Genomic DNA, 16,548 nt, shown 5'->3' with positions numbered 1-16,548 from the left:
GTGGAAGAGTTTTAAAATTACTAAATCAAATATCCTTAATATAGTGCTATTCAAAATACATATTCATATTGGGTGAGTAGTGGCAGTTTGAGTTTTTTGAGCAATTGGTCCATTTCAATTAAGTTGTCAAATTTATGTGTTTATAGTATTTCCTTATTATTCTTCTGTTGTTTGTAGACTTTATAGTGATATCCCCTTTTTTATTCCTGATTCTGATACCATGTGTTTTTCTCCTTTTTTTGGTTTGTTTGTTTTTGTCAGTCTTACTAGAGGTTTGTTAATTTTATTCATCTTTTCAAAGAGCTTGCTTATTGTTTCATTGCTTTTCTCCATTTTGTTTACTTTCAATTTAATTTATTTCTGCTCTTATTTTTACTATTTCTTTACTCCTGCTTGATTTGAGTTTACTTTGCTCTTCTCTTGCTCTCTCTCTCTTTTTTTTTTTTTTTTTGGTTCTTCAAGCGAGAGCTTAGATAATTGACGTGAGACTTTTTTCGTTTCTTCTGTATGCATTTAGTGGTATAAAATTCTCAGTACTGCTTCAGTTTGTCCTACAAGTTTTGACAGGTTACATTTTCATTTTTATAGCCTTGAGACTTCCTCTTTGACCTATAGGTTATATAAAAGTGAGTGGTTTAGTTGCCAATTTGGAAGATTTGTTTTACATTTCTGTGACTGATTTTTAATTTGGTTTCATTGTGGTCAGAGAACCCACTTTGTATGATTCAATTATTTTCAATTTGTTGAGGTTTGTTTGATGGCCCAGACTGTATGCTGTATCTTGATATATGTTCCGTGGGGACTTGAAAAGAATGTGTATTCTGCTCTTGTTTGGTGAAGGGTTATATACATATTGATTAGGTCTGTTGGATGGTGCAGTTTTGTAGTCCTTGTATATCTTTGCTGATTTTCTGTTTAGTTGCTTTTCAGTTATATAGAGACAGGTGTTGAAGTCTCCAACTATACTTGTTGATTTGACTACATCTCTTTCAATTCAATCAGTTTTTTCTTCACATGTTTTGCAGCTGTGTTGTTTGGTGCATACACACATTAATCACTGTTATTCAGGTAGTCCTAACTTATCTCATGTTAGTGTTACAATGAAACACTACTGTTTTTTTTTTCTTATGATTAGTAGTATGTAATACAGTATGTAATTTTTTACTGTCATCATATCTGTAAGTTTGTATGTAAGTTTTCCAACCTCCCAAGACAAATAAAGCTTGGATTTATAAAGATACTGAAAATAAAAGGCAATAATAATGAAAACTAAAAAGAAGAAAAGAAATATTCGACTTACAGCAGAACCCACTTAGCAAGGAGTCGTTAGAACGGAACCCTGTTGTAAGTTGGTGACTTCCTGTTCCTTTTGGTGGATTGATCCTTTTATCATTAAGTTATGTCTATCTCTGTCCCTGTTAGTTTCTTTTCTGAAGCTTTCATTATTTGATATAAATATAGCCACTTGTGTTTCTTTTGATTAATGTTTGCGTGATATATCTTTTTTAAAATTCTATTTAATTTCTATCTAACTATCTAGTTACATATACAAAATGAGTTCTTTGTAGACAGCTTATACAGGCAGTCCCCAGGTTACAAAAGTCTGACTTCAAGACAACTCCTTTTACCCTTTAATGTTAGGTAAATTTGCCCTCACTTTGAAATGATTGAGCCAACCCTACTCCAACAAATTCTTCATCACAACCACCTTTACACGCTGCATGTACAGCTTTTAATCGTGGAAAAGGCTCCCAGTCTTTTCTTGCACTAACCAAGCCAAACCAAACCCAGAGCCATCGAGTCGATTCGTACTCTTAGCGACCCTGTAGGACAGAGTAGAGCTGCCCCATAGAGTTTCCAAGGCACACCTGGCAGATTTGAACTGACGACCCTTGGTTAGCAGCCATTGCACTTAACCACTACACCACCAGGGTTTCCTCTTGCACTAAAGGAAAGCTAATTAAGAAACATATGTACCTGTTTTGACTTATCTACAATTTTCTTCAAAAAATTTTTATTGTGCTTTAGGTGAAAGTTTACAAATCAAGTTAGTCTCTCATACAAAAATTTATATACGTCTTACTATGTACTCCTAGTTGCTCTCCCCCCAATGAGATGGCATACTCCTTCTCTCCACCCTGTATTTCCATGTCTATTCAGCCAGTTTCTGTCCCCATCTGCCTTCTCGTCTCCCCTTCAACCAGGAGCTGCCCACATAGTCTCATGTGTCTACTTGATCCAAGAAGCTCACTCTTCACCAATATCATTTTCTACCTTCTAATCTAGTCCAATCCCTGTCTGAAGAGTTGGCTTTGGGAATGGTTCCTGTCTTCGGCTAACAGAAAGTCCAGGGACCATGACCTCTGGGGTCCTTCTAGTCTCAGTCAGACCATTAAGTTTGGTTTTTTGACAAGAATTTGAGGTCTACATCCCACTGCTCTCCTGCTCCCTCAGGGGTTCTCTGTTGTGTTTGTTGTCAGGGCAGTCATCAATTGTAGCCAGGCACCATCTAGTTCTTCTGATCTCAGGCTGATGTTTGTCTACAAATTTGAGTTAAAGACTTAAACATACACTTAGGAATGGCTACCATTTCTTTTTAGGTTCTGGTTTTCTTCAGATTCCTGTAGAGCATAGAGAGGAAAGAGAGGTGTGAAGAAACAGAGCTTCTAAGGGAACTAACTAGGGTAAAATGAAAGACTGCTATATAAAATAAATAACAAAGATCAAAGCCTGAACAGGGACTTGAACCCTGGACCTTCAGATTAAAAGTCTTATGGTCTACCAACTGACCTACCCATGCCCACTTATGCAGGGTTTCCTTAGTTCTTCTCTTAGGATCTTATATGCTGGTTGCAATGCACTAGCCACTCCTTGGTAATCCTGTGGGGGGTTCTTCTCTGTCCTACAGGTTTTCTATGAGCTGGAATTGAATTGATGGTAACAGGTTTGTTTTTTGGTTATATGTGACCAATTGGTTACATGTTTCATGTGTTCAGATAGCTTTCCTTGAATTCTCTTTGTTGGCAAGAATATTTTGTTTGAAAGAAGCGCTGTCATCCATTGGGTCATTTCTCTTCTGTCTTTGCCTAGTGTCTCTTTAGATTTTAACCACCAAAGAGGCAGCCCCTGGAGAAAGCACTACCGGCTTCTGACCATACAGCTAGAAGTGGAGGACTTCATTACTTGCTCAATGTTGTGATTTCATCCCTTTGTTTTTTATTTCCCCACCTGCACCTATTTTTCTGGAAGCAACACGAATGCTACTCTTCTTCATATCCCTCTGCATTGTCTTGTACATCTTTATTGGAGCCTTGGAAAGAAAAGAGTTGGAGAGAATTTGAAGACCTGGGTTTAATCCTCTGCATCTCTGTGCTTGCCTTTCTTAATGATGTACCTTGTCTACCAATGTGAGCCACTCCTTCTACTCAGCTTCTTTCTCCTCTTCCTCTTCCTTCTTCATGTCTTTACTCACTGTTTCCTGTCATATCCAAAGGAAGAAGATAATTATCTTGATGAATTAATGTACATTAGGACATACCATCCAGAGTATGATCCAATATAGTTCATTAGTCTGGACCTAAACCTGGAAAAAATACTGTACAGTGAATCTGGGAACAAACGGGGAAGTTTTGGTGTAAAGGAAAGGCTAATCTCTCCGAGGAGGAAAGACAGAGCATTTCCTCTGGGAAAGAGTATTGTTTACTTCCTTAAAAACTCAGAACTTCCAAAAAACCAAGGCTATGTGAAAACTGTGAGAATTTGTAATTGTTATACTTTTTTTTATATATACTTTAGGAGTTTATGGATTTCTCTTCTCTCCTACCCTATGAATACATAAAGCATAGTTGGGGGTGGGTCACAGAAAACTGCCTTGGATTCATTTTTGGGTCAGTAGAAAGAGAACTCAGGGATGACTCTTAAGCAAAATACCTGAGGGGTTAGCATTTCAGTGAGAGAAGGGCCCCTCTATGCTATTTTGGCTCTCTTTCCCCCACTTGAGGTAGCTTGGAAGTCACCAAATTGCACATCAGACTTCCAAACCAGGTCACAAGGGAGGTTTCGGACCTACTACCCAGTTCCACCTTCCTGTCAGGTGATTCTCCTACTCACTGATAGAGGATCAAATTGTTAAAACCTATGTTATGGATGGATTAAAATAAAATATTTTCCTGGCTTTAAAAACATGCATTTCCAACAGGTGGAGCTCTTGTTTTAGCTTTCAGACCTTTCTCCTTGGAGCATTGCCATCTTATCTTTCAGAAAGGAAAGGTCTGAACATACCAGTCTTTGGAGCTCCCTCTCCTCATGCTGTCATCTACACCCCTTTACTGAAGAGTTTATCTCTTGACCCGTGTTTCTTCACCCAAAGCACCATTATTATCAGTGACTTAGAGAAGAGCACCCTGGAAGAAATATGTCACTTCTGATCATCGCACAGTTTATTAATGCTATGTAATTGTTTTCAGTGGTTTCAGCTGCTACTTGATTCCTTTTGGAATGTTATTAAATTTTCTTCGAATTTCAAAACATTTGAAAACAGAAACCGAATGCTCCCTAGCAACACTTTCCCTTCACATTTGGACTGGTTCTTTAGTGTATTGGCCCCATGGCCCAATGAATAAGGGTTCTGATTCCAGGTCAGAAGACTGAAGTTTGGAGGCCCTTCTTGGTGCCTTATTTCTGGTATGGCAAGAAGTAGGAGCTTCTTGAAATGGCTTCCAATGGAGAGTGTTTATTTTAGGAAACATAAGCAATTGAGATGCATCTATCTATTCTTACCCTTTTCTGTCCTCTCTTTCCACACCCCCTCTACATAGTCTTTTGGCTGCATGTCCCTCAGAAATCTTTGGTGTGATATTAAGGGCCCATGATATGTGACTTTATTTGAAGTTCTAAAGACAAGAAACTGGAATTCTGTGGGTGAATATAAGAAACATAGCAGGGAAGGAATTTTATTCGGATACTTGCCAATACTGATGTTATTTTAATTCAGCTAGGTGTGTGTGCAGCGTGGGATATTTTCTACAACTTGGTGTTTGAAAACCACCAACGAAAGTCGTTTTACTATCAACCAGAATAACGGCTCTGGTAAAACCCAGAGTTGCACAAGAAACGTTTAAAACCTTAAGCCTAATCTCTTTCCATACTGAACTAGAGTGGCCAGTGATAGCGTCGATGGCTCAAATTTGGGAATTATAGTTTCAGTGTTCGTGTTGAACATCTCCGTGTTCCTTGAGTGCTGTAGTTTGGGTTGTCCAAGGTCCTTTAAGCACTCATCCTCCATTGACTGCTCTGTCAACAAACACAATAGAGGGCCACTGGAATCCATTGCGATTGAGTCAATTCCGACTCTAAGATCTCTATAAGACAGAGTAGAACTGCCCTATAAGGGTTCCAAGGAGCAACTGGTGGACTGGAACTGTAGACCTTTTGGTTAGCAGGTAAACTCTTAACCACTGCGCTACTAACTAGGGGCAAGAAAATCACCTGGAAACTTTCCTCTCATCTGATTGAACAGATATGACTGCTTAGATGATTAAAAGAATTAAAGGGTTTTCATAGGCAATTTCGTTTTCCCCTTTCTCTCTGTCCTTGTTTTTCTATCCTGATCTTCCATGATATGCTAACTAAAACTGAATATTAATGGCCACTTGTTGTGGTGGAAGTCTTTTGCTTTGGGGCAAGGGCTGATTTCTTTTCTTTCTCTTCCTTCTTGTTTTCCTTCTGCTGATGCCCTGCCCTGGGAGATGCTAAGCCCCAACAAGCAGAAATGGAAGAACACTAAAAGCAACGCTTGGACCATCAGCTTCCTTTTCCTGTTAGCAGAGCAAACATGATAAAAGAAATGAAATGAGGGTTGCCAAAAGGTAAAGTGGAGGTACCTGGAATTGAACCAGGGATGTCATACATGGAAAGCACACCCTCTACCACTGAGCTACACCTCCTGAAGCCTGACTGGCTTGATGATGACTTGTCTTTTGATAAAAGCATACTGGTATTTTTCCCGTGGGTATCTTCCCTATACCACCACCACCACCACCCCGCCCCAGGGAAAAAAAAAAAACCCTAAGACTTGCCTAGAAGGAGACCAGTGGGTTAAATTCTGCTCTTTCTGAAATTGGTATTCTGGATAATGTCTAGCAGCCTTACACGGACAAGGTTAACTGGATTGTAGTCTGAGTAAACTTTTCTGGTTCTAGGTTCTTCCCGCCCTGGTAATTTCCTCCAAGATGCACTCACCAGCAGACTCTTTAAATGAAAGTTACTTGCCTCCACCAGGAGAGTCCCAAGAAAATCACATCTCTCGAACATATATCACACTGATAATGACTCCTAATGGAGTGCTCCTTAGACCACTGGCAGTCACGGGCTTTAGTGGAACTGGCTAATTGAATTTCACTTCTAATTGGATCGGTGCCCTGCCAGCAACTGTTTTCCAGCTGACTCTCATTGCTCCTGTCACCTTTGGCCTCCTAAGCTTGTCCTTAGTTCTGATTCCATACCTCCATCTCTATCCCTCCCTTGAGGATCATGTCCACGTTGATTTTAGGGGTGGGGGAGACTTCAAAACTCCATGAGCTTTACCCGAACTGACTCTTTTTTCCAGACTGAAGGAATCTACAGGATAAATGCAGAGTCCAGAACGGCATATCAATAACCGAGCGATCCTGTCAAACTCCCTTCTCTCTGAGAAGCCACTGACATAACGGTAAAGCTTGCTATAGATAAAGATGTTTGAAAGAATAAAGTCAAAGAGCCCTGGAAACCATCAAAATATGCCATCGGTGAGTCAGAAAATAAGAGGAGGCTCTGAATAATACTAAACAGATAGGGTTGGACTGGAGAAGAAAGGACCTAAGTAAGGGGTGTTCTCTCACTGGGATGTTTTCAGCTTAGCCTGTATGGCCGATGATCTGTACAGTGAGTCCAAAGCCTGTTTATCCAAGATCCTCCATGTGATATTGAGGAACATATTGCAGGCAAGTCTCTATTTTAATGACTTAAAATACGGACCTTAAATATTTACTGGTATTAAAAGTAAACTATTCCCCAGAAATGTGGGCAATGCTCCAAAACTTCTGGTCATTTTGTCATTAAACATCCATCTGTACACCAACCTCATTAATCCCTCCAGAATGGCCTTTCTTATTTTCCCAAGGACCTTGCTCATTTTGAAGTATCGTATGGTAGATGTCTAACCTAAATTTTCTTTTTCTCAAGACCTGTATCTCCAGGATTTTGTGTATTCCATGTGACTTGCTCTTCTGCACTATTGTACTACATGTACATTTTTTCTTTTATCACAGAATTGTAAATGGCATAAAGCAGAAAACAGCTTTGTGATAGTCCCACTGGTGAAGGCAAGGAAGGTTGGAAGCATGCACTTTTGCTTCTCTTTGTCTTAGACAGTATGAGTGCTGGAGGGTATTTGCTCTCGGGTGACTTGGCACAGGGGGCATACATCGTTTTGACATAAATTGAGGACCTTTCCAATCCTGGGAGAGGACCCGGGACTTTTAGACCTTTAATCTAGGACTTTCCCAAGTGAGCTATATCTGTCACACTTTTACTTTCACCAATGCTAATAATTTTCTCAGCTTTCTGTTTGGAAAGCATTCCTTGAGAAATGTCCTTCCATAATTCAGATGAATTTGGGAACCACATGCCACTACATAGGGTGATTGATCCTAACTATTACTGCTAGCAGAGAAGAAGGTGGAGAATCAGAGGGGGAAGGTATGGAGGGAGTCAATGGGTAGGTCCTCAGCCTTCTGTCTTTTGACACAGGCCCAAATGAGACCACAAAAGGCTCTGTCAAAAAAAAATCCTTAACAGATTGTCTGAGGACGTCTTTACTTATCTTTCAATCCTCCTAGTTTTCTTCGTGTTGTTGTTGTTCCTGAGTTTACTACAAAATGGAGCTCAAGGGAGCAGGAGCTTTTCACTTTTTCTTATTCCTTCTTGTCTTGCTTGTTCTGATGCAACCAGATTGGGAGGTACAGTGGGATTTGAGAGGATCTTCATGATCTTTCTGTCATCAGAGGTGTGGCTCAATGGGAGTGTGTCTTTTCCTTGAGAGAGTTTGAAACCATATACTCATCTGCTTTTTACAATTCCAACATTTTGTTCTTTTCTCCTTTTGAAAACCTATTTTGTGTATTCGTATGGAGATAAACACATTATTCAAGGGATTGTCCTTAAATGTTTCCCCATTTCTACTCCAAAGCAAGAAGCCCTTCACCACACTAATGTGCTCAATAACCCTTTCTTCTCCTTTCCAGTGCCATTGAAGAGCAAGACAGAAAAAGAAGGGCTGAAAGAGGAAAGAACAGGCTCTGATCATTTCATTCGGAATTTCCTTAGTTTTCTGAGTAGCGTTTGGATTGTGGGACAGCCTGAGGTTACCAAGCAGAGAAGCTTCTTCCTGTTTTACCTTCCATTCCTCACACTCCTCCTCTACCAACCCATCCACAGTCTCCAAACCTGGATCACATTTTTCAGACATGGATGGTAACAGACACCATATAATTTCAGGTGAGTGAGTAGATTAATATGGAATGAGATTTGTATTTAAAAGCACACTAGTCTTGTACACTGTACTTTGAAGTATAAGTAAGGTTGCAGCCCTGGTAGCCAAAATAGCTCAGTTGGGAGAGCAGTACACTAAATGTGTGAAAGTCCTTGGTTCAGTCCTGGGTTTCAGTAGTTTTGTTTACTTTTGCATAATTATTGTCATCCGTTTTTTAAATATAACAGTTCCATTCCAAGACCTTAGGACTGTAGGTGAACTAAGTGGAGCTGAATTTCAGCCAACTACTCAGGTATGAACACTCTATATTTCCCACTCTAACATCAACCTATTGCTTGAGATTCTTTGTTAGGGATAACAGGTGATTTTTTTTGTGTGTGATTTTGATTTTTTTTTTCTTCTTTTCAATGTTTTGGTTTCACAGTATCTATTTTCCACTGGAAACTCATGGTCACTATCAGGAGAAAATAACCTACAGTGCACCAACCTCAGAACTGCATCAAGTCACAAAAAGAAAATTGGTACAAAGTGAGAAGCAGTATTAGGATAGGGACGTTGGCTGTACAGAAACTGGAGACCAGATACTTTACCCATTAGGTCATACAGCCCATCTGAGCTCAGATGCTTGTGTTTTCTTTCTTTAAGAAATGTTTGATTGAAAAAACAGTATCTAGAGTATTTTATTGCCTAAAGAAGCAAGGTTTCCCTTACATTCTGTTAAGATGGGAGACATACGGCATTTACCAAAACCTTAGTAGCCTCCATTCAATATCTTAAAAATGAGGCCAATGACCACTATGAAAAAAGGATGCTATAAAGATTGATCAGGCATGTGACCACATTTCCATGTCCATGTAACATGTGAAACATAAATGTTGGTAGGTCCTACTGTATCCTCTCTGCCTAGTGGGTCTCCCAGAACACATACTCAGGTAACATCTTCTCTAGCCAGTGCTATCTAACAGAAATATAATGCAAACCATAAATGAGGGACACTCATGCAGTTTTCAATTTTCCAGGAGCCACATTAAACAAGTAAATAAGCATGTGAGTTTTATTTTAACCATATATTTTATTAACCTGATGCATCTGGAACATTATCAAGCAATCAATTTAAAAATTATGACTTTTGGTTTCTAGTCTGGCATGCAAAGAGCTTGGAAGGAATCTTTCCCATCCTCAAAACAAGAAAAAAGCTGAGAAATTCACAGCTCTTCCTAGGCGTTATCGGGGAATTGAGATCACTGGGAAAACCAACACCCTGAGAACTTGAAACAAGCAAGTTGATACAGAGAAACACCCTTATTTGGAGCAGGAACCTTCAGGGCAGCTGGAAACAGCATCGATTAGAATTATTTATTGCTGGAGACTGAGTGTGGACTGGCTTAAGAGGGAAGAACTCCTGGAGGCCTAGCTTTAGGGGGCGCGTCACACTTTTTTGAGTTTTGCCTTGAGGAGCAGCACCACATTCTCACTGTGACCTTCAGAGAAAAATGCCCTGGTTCTTCCTGCAAAGGGAGGGGGAAAAGTAACTATTTTAAAACAGTGCTCTCTTCTTAACAATGGCCTGCCCTCAGGGGAAACTACTTTATGAGAGCCTAACCAATAAGGATTTTATCAGATCCTAATTTTTTTTAATCTTATAGGGTCACTACGAGTCCGAATTGACTCGATGGACCTGGAATTGTTTTTTGGTTTTGTAACCCTTGTGGAAGAAGGGATATACCTAACTGCAGCCCACTCTAGCCTTTAACATGGAGGAAGGGAAATACCCAACTAAACCCCCTCTAGCCTTGGAGGTGGGGGAGACTTTTGTAAGTGAAAAGGTTAAACAATACTTTGAAGATATATCTAAAAATCATGCCCCAAAGCAGCAGAAATAGCTTAGTTGAGAGAGCCTTAGCCTGAAGATCTAAAGGTCCCTGGCAATCCCGGCTTTCAGCAGTTTTGTTTTCATTTATAAAATTATTATCATCCTTTTTTTTAATGTAAGAATTGTATTCCAAGGTTTTAGGGTTGTAACAGAACTAAGTGTAGATAACTTTAACAAAAGTATACCCAGATGCGGGATGTAGCTTAGTGGTAGAGCTTATGCTTTGCGTGTATGAGGGCTGGGTTGGATCCCTGGCATCTCTGGAATTTTTCTCTGATGAAACACTATTTAACCCATTCTTTAAGATATGGAGCCCTGGGATAGTACAGTAGTTAAGAACTCGGCAACAAAGCAGAAGGCCACCAGCAGGTTCTTGGAAACACTATGAGGGCAGTTCTGTCGTGTCCTATACTGTCACTGTAAGTTGGAATCCTCTCTACCAGAACATTTTTTTTTTTTTTTGAGGGCATACAGATTTAGTTCTCCTAATACATTCCATACCATTCCTGAACACATAGAAAGTAAAAACATAACCTGGTGGATTGCCTTGAATGCTCTCCCATTTATATGCTGTGAGCCTCTACATCTCATAAGGTGACTGTGACAATGGAAGGAAGACATTCAGAAAGGGGAGAAATGAAAAACCTGATTCCAAGGGAATCACTTGAATCACCAGAATCAAAAGCCTGCACTAAAGAGACAGAAAGACAGAAAAAGGGGTGGGCGAAAAGTTTCCCCACAGAGAGTTTTCTTTAGTGCCTTCTGTTTTCTGTGCTAAAGGACTGAGCGAAAACAGAGATGCCCATCATATGCCCACTGACTTCTCTACTGGTGCTTGGTCAAAACAGAGAGATGGAAGGCCGCAGATCCCGAGTCTTTCTAGAGAAGCGAGTGGCTCAGATGCTGTACAAGGGAACTAAGATTGTAAGGAAATTGGAAGCCTTCCTAAAACAAAAGTAGAAGAAATAGGTAGAATCAACACATTCCCAACTGATATTCCGTAATACCAATTTTCCTATATTACCTCACTCCATTTTCCTCCTTATTCTAAGTCTTTAAGTAAAACATTTACTGGAAACCTCAGTTAACATCAAAAGGAGGTAGACATATGGGAAGCAGCAGGGAAAGGTTTTTCTGTCAAAATGGAAAATAGACTCCGGTAACATACTACTTAAGTCTTATTTGAGTTACAATGAACCGCACTTACCGCTCACTCTTTTGTGTACATCTTATCATTAGTAATATGACCTATATGCAATGTTGCTTACATTATCATTCTCATGCTAACCCTGCAAAATAAATAAAGATCAAATTCATAAAAATATTGACAATAAAGGGTAACGGTAATGTAAACAAAAAAAAAAAGAGAGATATTCGAATTAAGAACTGACTTGGGACACCACTGTTAATGGGGGACTACTACAAATAAAAGATGAAGGGATCACAGGGGTGGTGTAGTAGTTAAGAGCTATAGCTGTGAACAAAAAGGTCACCAGTTTGAATCCACTGGGCGCTCCTTGAAAATCCCATAGGGCCATTCTACTCTGTCCTACAGGGTCCCTAGGAGTCGGAATTGACTCCAGGGGAGCCAATTTTTTTTTTTTTTTTTGGTTATCACAGGTATACTGTACGCTTCCTTTACAAAAAGGTATGCTGCCTCTGTTCCTTCATGGTCAATCTGATCACATCTGCTTTGTATGATCAGGAAACTTCTAGGAATTTCTGGTCCCCTGATTGTACCTTTTGAAATTTCTGATGCTTAATGGTTTCAAAACTATCTCTAACACTGGTTGTATTTCCTTGAATCAAAGATCTTTGGGAAGACAGAATTAGATGTTTGTTCCCAGCCCTTCAGTCTGACCCTCTATCAAGCTGGGATGACCTCACTTCTTGATTTTCTACTCCAACACAAACATGCATAGCAGGTATTCAGGGGAGAGACTGTCTGGCTTCTAACTTGGACTGGTCACATATTAGCTGTGTTCCTGAGATCAAATACTTATGTCTTAGGATGCATTTTATGGATAGAGGCAATGTGGTCATGCTATGTATTTGCTCTTTTTTTTTCTGTTATCCATGCGTTCTCTCAAGGCCCTTTAAGCAAACAGTAGCGTGTTTGCCACAGTCATCACTGAGCAGAGGAGCAAGGAGTGGAGAAAAATTAGGGTGCTATGAGCAGAAATTCCAAATTCAAGGCCCAACTCTAGATCCACTGAATTTGAGGTTCAAGCCCTCAAAGTGATACAAGATGCTAAAACTTGAGAAACACTGCTGTGTACATTTGAGAAGGAAATGCTAAGGGCCAGGTGTGTGCTGAGTAGGAACAGTGGCTCCTGGGGTTTGCAGTTCATTCCCAAGCAATTGCTGCATCTCCCTTACATGGAGAGTTTCTCATGTTTTCAAGACCTCCAATAGTTTAGATGACTTTGGAGGTCACACAAACAGCCCTTGTTTTTTCTGGATGAATTCACAATGGAAGCAAAGTGTTATTCTCTAGTCAAAATACCTGGAGTTCGATCAAGCTATTTGGGTGTCTATTATGGATTGAATTGTGGTTCACCAAAATGTGTGTTGTAAATCCTAACCTCTACACCTGTGGTTTTTTGTTTGTTTTTATGTTATGAGTGGATTAAAATAAAATATTTTCCTGACATTAAAAACCAGCATTTCTGACAGGAGGTGCTCTTGTTTGAGCTTCCAGGCCTTTCTCCTTCAAGCAATGCCATCTTATCTTTGAGACGGGAAAGGTCTGAACATACCAACTTTTGGAGCCTCCTCTCCTCACGCTGTCATCTGCACCCCTTTATTGAAGAGTTTCCTTCCTCACTCTTATTTCTCTACCCAAAAGTATCATTATTATCAGTGTCTTAGAGGAGAGCGCCCTCGAAGAAATACATCACTTCTGATCATTGCACAGTTTATCAAGTCTGTGTAATTGTTTTCAGTGGTTTCAACTGCTACTTGATTTATTTTTGAATGTTATTAAGTTTTCTTCCAATTTCCAAGTTAAAGATTTCAAAACAGAAGCCAAATGCTCCCTAGCAACACTTTTCCTTCACATTTGGACTACTTCTTTAATTTATTTGTCCTGTGGCCTGATGGATAAGTCTCTCATTCTGGGTCAGGAGATTGAAAGCTGGAGCCCCTTCTTGGTGCCTTATTTCTGGTATGGCAAGAAGTAGAAGCTTCTTGAATTGGCTTCCAGTGGGGAGTGTTTATTTTAGGAAACATAAGCAATTGAGATGCATCTATCTATTCTTACCTTTCTCAGCCCTCTCTCTCCTCACCCCCTTACATAGTCCTTTGGCTGCATCTACCTCAGAAATCTTGGTGTGTTGTGAAATGACCATGTTATGTGACTTTACTTGAAGTTCTAAAGACAAGAAACTGGAATTCTGTAGGGCAATGTAAGAAATGTAGAAGGGGAGGAATTTCAGTTGGGTACTCGCCAATTCTCACATTATTTTAATTTAGCTAGGTGTGTGTGCACTGTGGGATGTTTTCTACAGCAGGGTGTTTGAAAATCTCCAATGGAAATCGTTGTAGGAAGAACCAGAATAACCGCCCTGCTAAAACCCAGAGTCGCACAAAAAACTTTTAAAATATTAAGGCTGATCTCCTCTCGAACTGAGCCACTGTGGCCACTGATAGCGTCGGTCGCTCGAATTCGGAAATTCTACCCAAATGTTCGTGTTAAGTGTCTCCGCGTTTCTTGATCGCTGTGTTTTAGGTTGTCCAAGGTCCTCTAATCACGCATCCACCACTGACAGCTTTGTCGAGGATTCTAAGAGAGGGCCATTTTAAACCACTGCGATTGTCCCTACAGGACAGAGCGGAACTGCGCTATAGGGTTTCCAATGAGCGGCTGGTGGACTCGAAATGTAGATCTTGTGGTTAGCAGCTGAGTTCTTTATCACTGTCCGCTAAACCAAAAAACCAAACCCCTTGCCGTGGAGTCGATTCCGACTCATAGTGACCCTATTCGACACAGTAGAACTGCCACTTAGGGTTCCCAAGGAACACCTGCTGGATTTAAACTGCTGAACGTTTGGTTAGCAGCCGCAGCTCTTAACCGCTAGCCCACGAGGCTTTCCAATAATGAATGGAAGAAAACAAGGGCTCGTCCGGGGTTTGAACCCGGGACCTCTCACACCCAAAGCGAGAATCATACCACTAGACCAACGAGCCACCACGTTATGGCTTTGCAAGGGACAAGGGAAAGGGCTTAGAGCTTTCCTTTTTTTTCTAGTCTGAGCATGTATGACTGCTTAGATGATTAAAAGAATTGAAACATTTTCGTTGGGCCATTTAGTTTTCTCCTTTCTCTCCGGCCTTGTTTTTCTACCCTGGTATTCCATGGTATGCTAATTAAAACCCAGCATTTATGGACTAGTTGTGGCAAAAGCCTTCTTGCTCTGAGGTAAGGACCGGTTCCTTTTCTTTCTCTTCCTTCTTGTCTTCCTTCTGCTGACACCCTGCTCTGGCAGATACTAAGCCCCAGGAAGCAGAAATGGAAGAACGCTAAAAGCAATCGGTCGGACCATCGGCTTCCTTTTCTTGTGAGAAGAGTAAACATGATAAAAGAGATGAGAGGATGAGAGTTGCTAAAAAGTGAAGAGAAGGTGCCAGGTATTGAACCAGAAAACCCATGCATGCAAAGCACGTTGTCTACGACTGAGCTACACCACCTGATGGCTGACTAGCTTGGTGATGACTCTTGTTTTCATAAAAGCAAACTGGTTTTTTTTTCTGTGGGGCTTCTCCCTTCCCCTTCCCCCCAAAAAGCAAAAAATTAAATTCTAAGAGTTGCCTAGAAAAAGAACACTAGGTTAAATGCCACGCTTTCTGAAATCATTCATGTGGATACACTCTAGCGCTGTCACAATAAGAAGGTTAACTGGATTGTAGTCTGAATAACCTTTTCTAGTTCTAGGATCTTCCCACTCCGGTAGTCGGCTCCAAGGTCCACTAGCCAACAGATACTTTAAATGAAAGTTACTTGCCTTCAACAGGAACGTCCCCAGAAGATCACACCTCTCCAACTTATATCACACGGAAAATGACTCGAATTGAGGTCTCCTTAGACCACCAGCAGCCACCGGCTTTAGTGGAACTGGCTAATTGAACTTCACTTCTAGTTGGATCAGTGCCCTGCCAACATCCCTTTTCCAGCTGACTCTCATTGCCCCTGTCAAGTCACACCTTCTGAGCTTGTCTCCTTAGTTCTGGGTTCACAACTCCATCTCTATCCCTCACTTTAGGATCATTCCCACAAGAGATTTTAGCGGTGGGGCAAACTTCAAAACTCCATCAGCTTTAGTTAGACTAACTTTTTTTCCAGACCAGAGGACTCTACAGATCAAAGTCAGATTCAGGATGGCAGAGGAAGGACAGAGCGAAGCTGTCAAACTCCTTTCCCCCTGAGAACCCACTGACATGGTGAAGCTTGCTATGGATATAGATGTTTGAAAGAATAAAGTCAAAGAGCCCTGGAAATCATCAAAATGTGCCACCGGTGAACTGGAAAATAAGAGGAAGTCCTGGATAATACAAAACAAAAAGGCTGGGTTGGTGAGGAAAGGGTTGAAGTTAGATCTGTTCTCTCACTGGGCTGCTTTCAGCTTAGTTGTGTATGGCCGATGATCTCTATTTTGAGTCCAAAGCCTGTTTATCCAAGATCCTCTGAAAGATATTGAGGAAAGTGTTCCAGGCAGGTCTTTATTAAAAGACTTAAAATACTGAAATACTGGTAATAAAGATCAAACAACTCCCCAGAAGCCTGGACTGTGGTCCAAGACTTCCGGGTATTTTATTGCTAAATATCCCACTGTAAATTAACCTCATTAATCAATCCAGAATGCCCCTTCTTCTTTTCCCAAGGATCTTGCTCACTTTGAAGTAAAAGATGGTAGGTATCTAACCTAAAAGTTTCTTTTTCCCCAAGACCAGCGCCTCTAGGATTTTGTGTATTTCATGTGACTTCTTCTAAACTACTGTACCAACTATACTTTCTTTTTTATCACAAAACTGTAAACAGTATAGAAGCCAAAAATACAAAGGCTTTGTGATAATAGCAGCAGTTTCTCTAGAAATCACAGCACATTTGCAAACATCTCTCATTCACTCAATAAATAGTTCAGCTCTT

General features: G+C 40.4%; 2 non-coding genes across 2 annotated transcripts; both read right to left on the bottom strand.

Annotated features, from left to right (window-relative positions):
* Window positions 1–2,727: 2,727 nt before the first annotated feature.
* On the bottom strand, window positions 2,728–2,800 carry TRNAK-UUU (transfer RNA lysine (anticodon UUU)). Its single transcript has one exon. It is a non-coding gene; the product is annotated as a tRNA-Lys (tRNA).
* An 11,719-nt stretch (window positions 2,801–14,519) lies between these two features.
* On the bottom strand, window positions 14,520–14,591 carry TRNAP-UGG (transfer RNA proline (anticodon UGG)). Its single transcript has one exon. It is a non-coding gene; the product is annotated as a tRNA-Pro (tRNA).
* Between the last annotated feature and the right edge of the window lie 1,957 nt (window positions 14,592–16,548).

This window comes from Loxodonta africana, chromosome 1, assembly GCF_030014295.1.
Source record: "Loxodonta africana isolate mLoxAfr1 chromosome 1, mLoxAfr1.hap2, whole genome shotgun sequence".
Taxonomy (NCBI): Eukaryota; Metazoa; Chordata; class Mammalia; order Proboscidea; family Elephantidae; genus Loxodonta; species Loxodonta africana.
This window is presented reverse-complemented; position numbering and strand designations above follow the sequence as displayed.